Raw genomic sequence first — 8275 nt, forward strand, 5'->3', positions numbered from 1 at the left:
AGTATGCATAGAATTAACTGCATCTCCTTAGTTATCTAGTGCTGCTCAACAAATTACCCAAAATGTAGCAGCTTAAAATAACACTCATTTATTATCTCCTGGCTTTTGTGGCTCAGGAATCCATTCATGGCTTACCTGAGTCCTCTTCTTTAAGGATTTCCACAGGGCTGCAATCTGCCAGGCTAGGGTCTCACCTGAGAGCTCAACTGGGGAGGATTCTTTTCCAAATTCACTTTCCTATTGCTGGAATGATTCAGTTCCTTGAGGGCTGTTGGACTAAGGGCTTGTTCTTTGTTGGCTGTTGGCTTGAGGCTACCCTCAGTTCCTTGCCACATAGGCCTCTCCAACATGGTAGCTTGCTCATCAAAGCCAACAAGTCTGCCAGCAAAACAGAAGTGATGATATGTCAAAACCTAATTACAGAAGCAACATGCTATTACCTTTGTTGTATTCTATTGATTAGAAACGAGTCATTAGGTCCAGCCCATACTCAAAGGGAAAGGATTCTTTCTGTAAGGGCATGTAGATCAGGAGGTGGAAGGACCATTGAGAGCCACCTTACAAGTCAGGCTACCATAGCTGGACTGCAAGACAAGATTACCCAGGGCCCTGCAAAGATCACATGTTATAGGTTCAGAGCTGGGGAAGCCAGAATGAAAAGATTGTCACTAATAGCTAGAAAAGCCCCGAACATTTCAAACTTAAACAATACATTTATAAATAACTCACAGATCAAAGAAAAAATTACCATGAAAATTGGAAAATATTTTGAACAGAATAAAGTATATAAAAGTATAACATATAAAAATTTATGGGCTGTAACTCAAGTTATAATAAAGGAAAACTAATAACCTTAACTGTTTATATGAGAGCAGAAGAAAGGTTTAAAATTAATGAAATAACTGAACACCAAGAGAAGCTAGAAAAAGATAAGCAAATTAAACCTAAAATAAGCAGAAAGGTGAACATAATAAAGATACCACAAAAATCAATGAAATAAAAAATAGACGATACAGAAAATTAATAAGATCAAAAATCGACTCCTTGTGGCAGAATTCATAAACCCCTAGCAAACCTCAAGAGAAAAATAGAGAAAAGGCAAAATGCCAATATCAGTATTCAAAGGGGATGTCACTACAGAAACCATGGCATCAAAAGTATCATATAGGAGCAATATGAACAACTTTATGGCAATAAATTAAATAACTTCTATAAAATGAACAAATTCCTTGAAAAATTCAACTTATCAAGTAACGAATATGTTACGTCACAGAAGATCCCCAGGGCCCTGTTTGTCATAATGGAAGGGAAAACTGCAAGAAATGTTATAAAGGAAGCTCTTTAGAATAAAAAGAAATGACATCATATGGTAACTCAGATCTACAGGAAGGAATAAAGAGCACCAAAAATGGTAGCCTGTGGATGAATATAAAAACTATAGTCATTGGCTGTGGGGCTCAGCCAGTGTTGTGCTGATCTCAGTGCGGAACAACAGCCTGAGCTGTTGTTCTGCACTGAGATGTTCCAAAGCATTATTAAAAATGTATGGATCGCCATGAAGCCCTCCTATAACTAAGCATGCCAGGAGATTTGGGTAGGAATGGGGTTGATAAGCATTATTGCTTATAAAATCAGAAGTGCTGATAAAAGAAGTAAAGCTTAGAAAGCTTTGAGTCCTGCACCTGCTCATGGTCATTACTAACCAGTTTTACTTAGATGAAACATTAGTCTGCCTGTAAATTTACACAAGCTGTGTTAGATGGGAACACAGAACATCGCTGTATACTTGCATAAGTGTGGTCTATTTCATGGCATGAGTAAGTGTATCTGTGAGATGCAACACTAAAACAAACTACATGTTTTTTCTTCTCTTAATTTAAGACATTTGACCCTCTAAGGCAAACATTGTAATGCAGTGTTGTTAGGTTTAAAATTTATATCAAAATTATATGATTCCATTTGTATGAAATGTTCAGCAAATCCACAGAGACAGAAAATAGATGAGTGGTTTCTAGGGGCTAGGAGTAGAGAGGAATACAGAGTGAGTACTAATGAGTATTGCCTTTCTTTTAGGAGTGAGAAAAATGTTCTGGATTAAATGCTCTGGTTTTGCAACTTTGTGAATATAATAAAAACTACTGAATTATATACTTTAAAGGGGTGAATCATATATATGGTATGTGAATTATATCTCCCAAAAATGTAAGAAGACACAATATATATGGAAAAAACAGCCAAAAGGATGAGAAAAAATCGCGACTATATTATTACAAGTTTTCTGTAATTTTCCTGAAGTAATTCAGTAGAAAGTCTAAGAAGACTATAAGTTAATGATGCATATGTAATCCTTAGAGCAATAAATATAAAAATAAATAAAAGGAACTGTAGTTAAAAAGCCAAAGTGAAAACCTTCTGCTTCCAATTATGGGAGAGTAACAAGGACTAGACATAAGCTTTTTCGTTGGAAAACTGAACAAAACGTATGTAACAACTGTTCAGACACTGGACAACGAACAACACAGGACAGTGATCCATGAAAGAACAGAAACAGCCAACCGGGCCCCATACTGACCACAGCATTTTGCTTGCAGTCAATATCTGGATTATGGGTACCCAGGTTGGAGGAGTCATGCAGAGCCTGGGAGCCTCATGAAAATGAAGAGATGGAACTGAGAGTTTCGGGAGACTGAGACAATTGGAAGCTGTGGGCCAGGATCTGGATAGGAGGGAGGTAAGAAGATGAGAAGACCCAGAGATTTGCATATAGGTCTACTTGAGTCTGATGAGTGCTGGATTATGCATACAAAGAGTGAAACATCACAAGACAAAGTAAAAAAGAACCAGGGAGTTGTAAACATAGAATTCCCCAGAGCTCACACCTGGTAAAAAGACAATAGCTCTGACCAGCCAGGGTGGAGAGTTCTCAGTGGTTACCTAGGGAATTTCTAATCACAATGAAATGATCACAACTATAGCATCTTGCTTAATGTATCAAAAGAATTAATATCACTGCAAACAAAATTCACCAGTCCATTGAAAAAACACAAATACACAATGAACATGTGGAGTTTAAGAAAAGATCACTTATATTAGAAAATGTATTAATATAATTCACCATATTAAATAGATCAAAAAGAAAAATCACATAATTGATTCCATAGATGCTGAAAGACTTTATAAAAATTTAAACTCCATTCTTGATATTCCAAAAAAACTCTTGATAAAAACACATACATGATTCCTAAAGATGATAAAATATGATTTCAACTATAGGACCTTGCTTAATGAGGAAACGCTAGATATATTTATATTAAAGACAGAAAGAAACAAAGACAGAAAAAAGACAATCATATCCTTTATAACAATTGCTTTACATTGTTCTGAAAAATTAAAAAAGGAGAAAGATATAAAATTTACAAAAATGTACAATAAAGGAGGAAGTAAAAGTATGAGAATTTATGGTTGTGATATAATTGTTCACCTAGAAAACTCAAAAAGAATTAACTGAAAATTTAAACTACAAGCTCAAATGGAAACATTTTTGCAGTTCCACAAGATTTTTTTTTTTTTTTACATTTTTAAGGATTCCATAGGAACACCGGGGAAAGATAGCAAAATATTTAGGATTTTAACTTAGTCATAATTTCATGCTCATTATATTTAGGTATCCCCCTAATATCTGCAAATAATTTCCAGCTATCTTTGACGTATTCCTAAAATGAGAGAGAAAACATTTTAAAAATCTCTTTTCTGTACCACTGAGGAGGTAGCAAAATAAAAGACATTCTCAGAAGCCAAATATAAGCAGAAAGCCATGAAGTAAAGTAAACCAGTGGCTGCCCTGGGGTATTCCACAACAGTGGTGGCTTGGAGTTTCAGTTTTTTGGCTTTTGTTTTTGTTTTTCTGTTTTTGTTTTTATTTTTGTTTGAGACAGAGTCTCTCTCTGTCGCCCAGGCTGGAGTGCAGTGGTGCGATCTCGCCTCTTGGGTTCACGCTATTCTCCTGCCTCAGCCTCCGGAGTAGCTGGGACTACAGGCGCCAGCCACCTTGCCCGGCAAGTTTTTTGTATTTTTTTAGTAGAGACGGGGTTTCACCGTGTTAGCCAGGATGGTCTCGATCTCCTGACCCCGTGATCTGCCCACCTCGGCCTCCCAAAGTGCTGGGACTACAGGCGGGAGCCACCGCCTCCAGCGGAGTTTCAGTTTAAATAGTTCACATGAAAATAAAGTCTAGAGCCTGCACGAAATGGAAAGAAATCGAATCAGACCTTCGTATCAAGTCAGGATCCCCAAAAGATGACATTCACAGCAGAAGAACTGACTAGGAAAAAAAAAAAAGGGGGTGTTCCACATAGGCGGATAAGAAAACTTGCTTGTTCTCTTAAGTCTTATTTTCTTAAGAGGTACGTGTGACATCTTGCTGAAAAATTCACAACAACAAGTTACCTTGTCATAAGTTTGGGGCTGGAATCTAGCCTATCTGTAAAGCCAGAGAAATCCAAGCTGAGAATGTATGGTAGCACAGGTCCGGATTGTTAATGCTGCTGGGTGCCTGGAAATAGCAAGCCCAGTTCCTCTGGGGAGAAATGTCCTGAATTCAGGCCTCAAAGAATAAAGATCCGAGTTCAGTAAGTTTACACACAGACATGCACAAGGGAAATAGCCATCTTGAATGAGAGTCAGCCTAGGAAACAAATGGGATGAAGACCACAGACACCACAATCACTGAAATAATCACATGGTGAGGATAAAATTAGGATACCTAATGTGTGTAAAGAAAGAAAGGAGGGGATTGAAATTATGGCATTAGAACCAGAGTTTTTAAGTGACCAAACTGATGTGAAAAAAAAAAACAAAACTTCTAAACATAAAAATATACTAACTGAATTTAGAAATCCCTTGGATAGTTTGAATCACCCATTAGGCACAACTGAAGACTAAACTATTAAGCTGTCAATATGACTAAAAAAAATATGGGGTCTGGGGTCCTTATATTAATCTTTAATTTAGACATGAAACTGTGTATTCATGACAATAGGACGATAGTGATGAAAAGATGACCACAGACTATGGTAAAGGCAACTAGAAATCCACCAAATAACTGTCCCCTTCTATTGAATGCACGGGTGGTTGAGAGTCCACTGTTCAGATAAAGCTTAAATTTCTAAGTTTCTCCCCTGCAACTAGTTGTGGCCATGTGGCTAGATCACTCCAATAAAATACAAAGGAAACGACGTGTAAAACTTCCAGATCAAGGCTTTTTAAAAGTGGACACACCCCCTCCACGTCCTCTTTTCGTTGCCGCCCGTTTGCAGGTGTAGATGCTGAGCTGTAAGAGATGCTGGAGCCACAGACTGAAGCAGCCCCGCTTTGTCCTGCTTTGTGTTTCCTCATAGCACTTGTGACCATATGACATGGGATATATTTATGTATTTATCACTTATATCCCCACATTTAAGTGTAAATTCCATGTGAGTCTTAACTAGGTTTAGTTAATTGCTGTATCCCTGTGTCTAGAGTTCAGGTTAGTACTAGTACATGTTAGAGATATAATAAATATCTGAGTGAATACAATTGTTTATAAGCCCCACCCCAAGTGGGTCTTAGGCAGCCAGCCTGGTGTGCAAACTACTGCTGAAGCTCATATGAAGTAAATTCTCCAGTATTAAAATATGGGCCTGGCACAGTGTTTCTCTGCATGAGCTCTGTTTGCAATGGCATCTAGGAAACAGACACCACGAAAGTCTACCCTTTCAAAGCCAGGGCTCCAGCTCTGGGCACCTCAGGGAGCAGAACCTCTTTTCATTTTGTTCTCTGTCTGGTTTTTCAAGGCTACCACATGCCCTGTTCTTATCTGGGTGGGAATGTGACTGCAGCTTTGTAGCCTTTGTGAAGGGAGATGCGCCACTTTGTCTCAGGAGCCAGAGTTTGAAGGAGACTTCAGAGCTTGCTGAGTGCTACCTTCTTTGGTTGTGAAATTGGTCTCTTTTGGTTTCTAATTTTCTAATTTTGTAGTCTTAAAATGTTAATGACATACCAGAAGTAACAAAGAATGGAATCATGCTGAATAGCAGCTAGGAACAATCAGATAAATAATACTTTTTATGCGTTTGGAACCTCATCATTTACAAAAGGTTTTCACATATCTTATTGTACCTAGAACTTCTCAACAGCCCTGTATGAAGACAGTGACCCCATTTTGTAGAGAAGGAAACTGAGGCTCCCAAAAATTGTTTGTCTTTTTTAAAATGGCACTGTTGATGAGTCGTAGTGTTAAGACTTAGCCCCTTCTGTTTCCAAATCTCAAGCTGTCTCCATTACACTATTTAATAAGATTGAGGAGAAGGAGAATGAACTTGGATCTATGTCACACACCATAGGGCACAATGTCAGTGCCATCATCATCACTCTAATATCTATGGGACACTTATTTTGTGCCAGATTCATGCTAAGTGTTTTATGTGCATTATCCAATGCAATCCTCACAATGACCCAAAATGGAGAAACCATTATTTTCAAAGAGGAAACTGAGGCCGAGAGATTGAGGAATACTTGCTTGGGTTACAAAACCGAGTCGAAGCAAGAGTGAGTTTTAAACTAAGTTCTATCTAATTCTAGACCACAACCTCGTCTTTTCTCTACTGAAAAGTTGATGTCATAAAGACAAAACATTAATGTCACTGAGGTTCATGTTCTCATCTTCTCTTTCCTATACTATTGGAAAAGTTCCTCTCCAAACTTTCTCCATATCTGAAGTCTTGACTACCTCCCCTCCCTCAATTCTGTCTCCAGACTGAAGTCTCAGTCATCTTTCCAAAAGGCAACTGAACAGGGAGAATCCCCTGTTTGAAAAACCTCCACTAATTCCAAATCATCTCCTGATGAAGATCAAACTCCGTATTATCTTATTACATACCTTTCACAAATAAGTCCTAACCTGCTCTTCCAGATACACTCTGGCAGCTTTGCTCTGCTCAGCCTACATTTTCACCATGGTTTTCTCAGATTTGTCTTTTTTTTACAATGCTCTTTCTGCCCAAGATGCTCATATCTGTCTTCTCTATCTGGCAGACTTGTACTCACCTTCTTTTGGATTAAAGATGTCTATGGTGGTTATCCTGCACCTTTCTCACCACTGTATGCGTGATGTATGGATAACCCTTTTAGTTCAAAGATCTCTCCACCCCTAGGACCGGCACCAAAGAGACCACACTCAGGGAGCTCTTCATATTTGGATTTGACCTGCACGATAAGCCTCTGGACCTTGCAACAATGCCACAGTGGAACATGACTTTTGGGAAAGAGATGAGTGTGACTCTGCATGTGGGAGAGACATTCACTGTTTTGGCCACAGGGCTGGCTATGGTACATACTATCCAAAGATCATCAAATTGATCCCTCTTTGACCTGTGTGCACATTCCACTCCTTCATCAAAATGTGGAATTTCATTTCCCCTGTCCTTCTAACTTGACTGGTTCTATGGCTCTTTTGACCAGTATAATGTGGCTTTTGACCAAGAGAATCTAGTACTCCTAAGTTCAGGCCTTAAACTTCCATTTCATTCTTCTTATAGCCCAGCAACTTTATTATGGAGGCTCAAGCCACATAAAGAGGCCACATGGGGAAAAACTGAGGTACTCTATTGAACAGACTCAGCCAGGATCCCAACCAGTAGCCAGTACTAACTGCCAGCCATGTGGGTGAGCCATCTTGGATGTTCCAACCTAGTTGAGCACTAAGATAACTCAGCCATTGCCAACATTACAGGAAGAAACTTCAAACTGAGCCCAGTCAACCTAAAGAATTATGGAATATTATAAAGGATTGTTGTTTTAAGCTACTAGGTATTGGGGTAGTTTGTGATGCAGCAATAGATACCTGAAACAAACCACAATGCCTAGAACAGTTTGTGGCACTTAGTAGATGCACAGAAATGAGCTGATAATGAACAAATGAATGACAGTAGTAAGTATCTTTGATATATTTCTAAGTAAAGGCTTCAAATGACCCTGTCACTGTAGCCACAGCTCATTAGGCCAGTCATGAACAACTGACATTATTGCAACTTCTGCAATGTCCAAGGAGAAGAGCTTAGCCCAACATAGCCAACTGTGACAACTAAAGCAATCAGATCCTCTATTCAAGAGTCATAATGTGAAATACACAAAAGAAGTCAGCATCTGGTAGTAGGGTGAAAAGGTGCAATTCTTGTACATGTGAGCACAACCATGAAGCCATAGAGGTCAGGGATCAGTAGAGGTCCTAAGGCAATGG

The 8275-nt window shown here is 38.7% G+C and overlaps 1 pseudogene; it reads left to right on the plus strand.

Annotated features, from left to right (window-relative positions):
- The first annotated feature begins 387 nt into the window (after nt 1–387).
- On the plus strand, nt 388–3970 carry LOC110743988 (annotated as a pseudogene).
- The last annotated feature ends 4305 nt before the right edge of the window (nt 3971–8275 follow it).

Source organism: Papio anubis, chromosome 8 (assembly GCF_008728515.1).
Source record: "Papio anubis isolate 15944 chromosome 8, Panubis1.0, whole genome shotgun sequence".
In the NCBI taxonomy this organism is placed as follows: domain Eukaryota; kingdom Metazoa; phylum Chordata; class Mammalia; order Primates; family Cercopithecidae; genus Papio; species Papio anubis.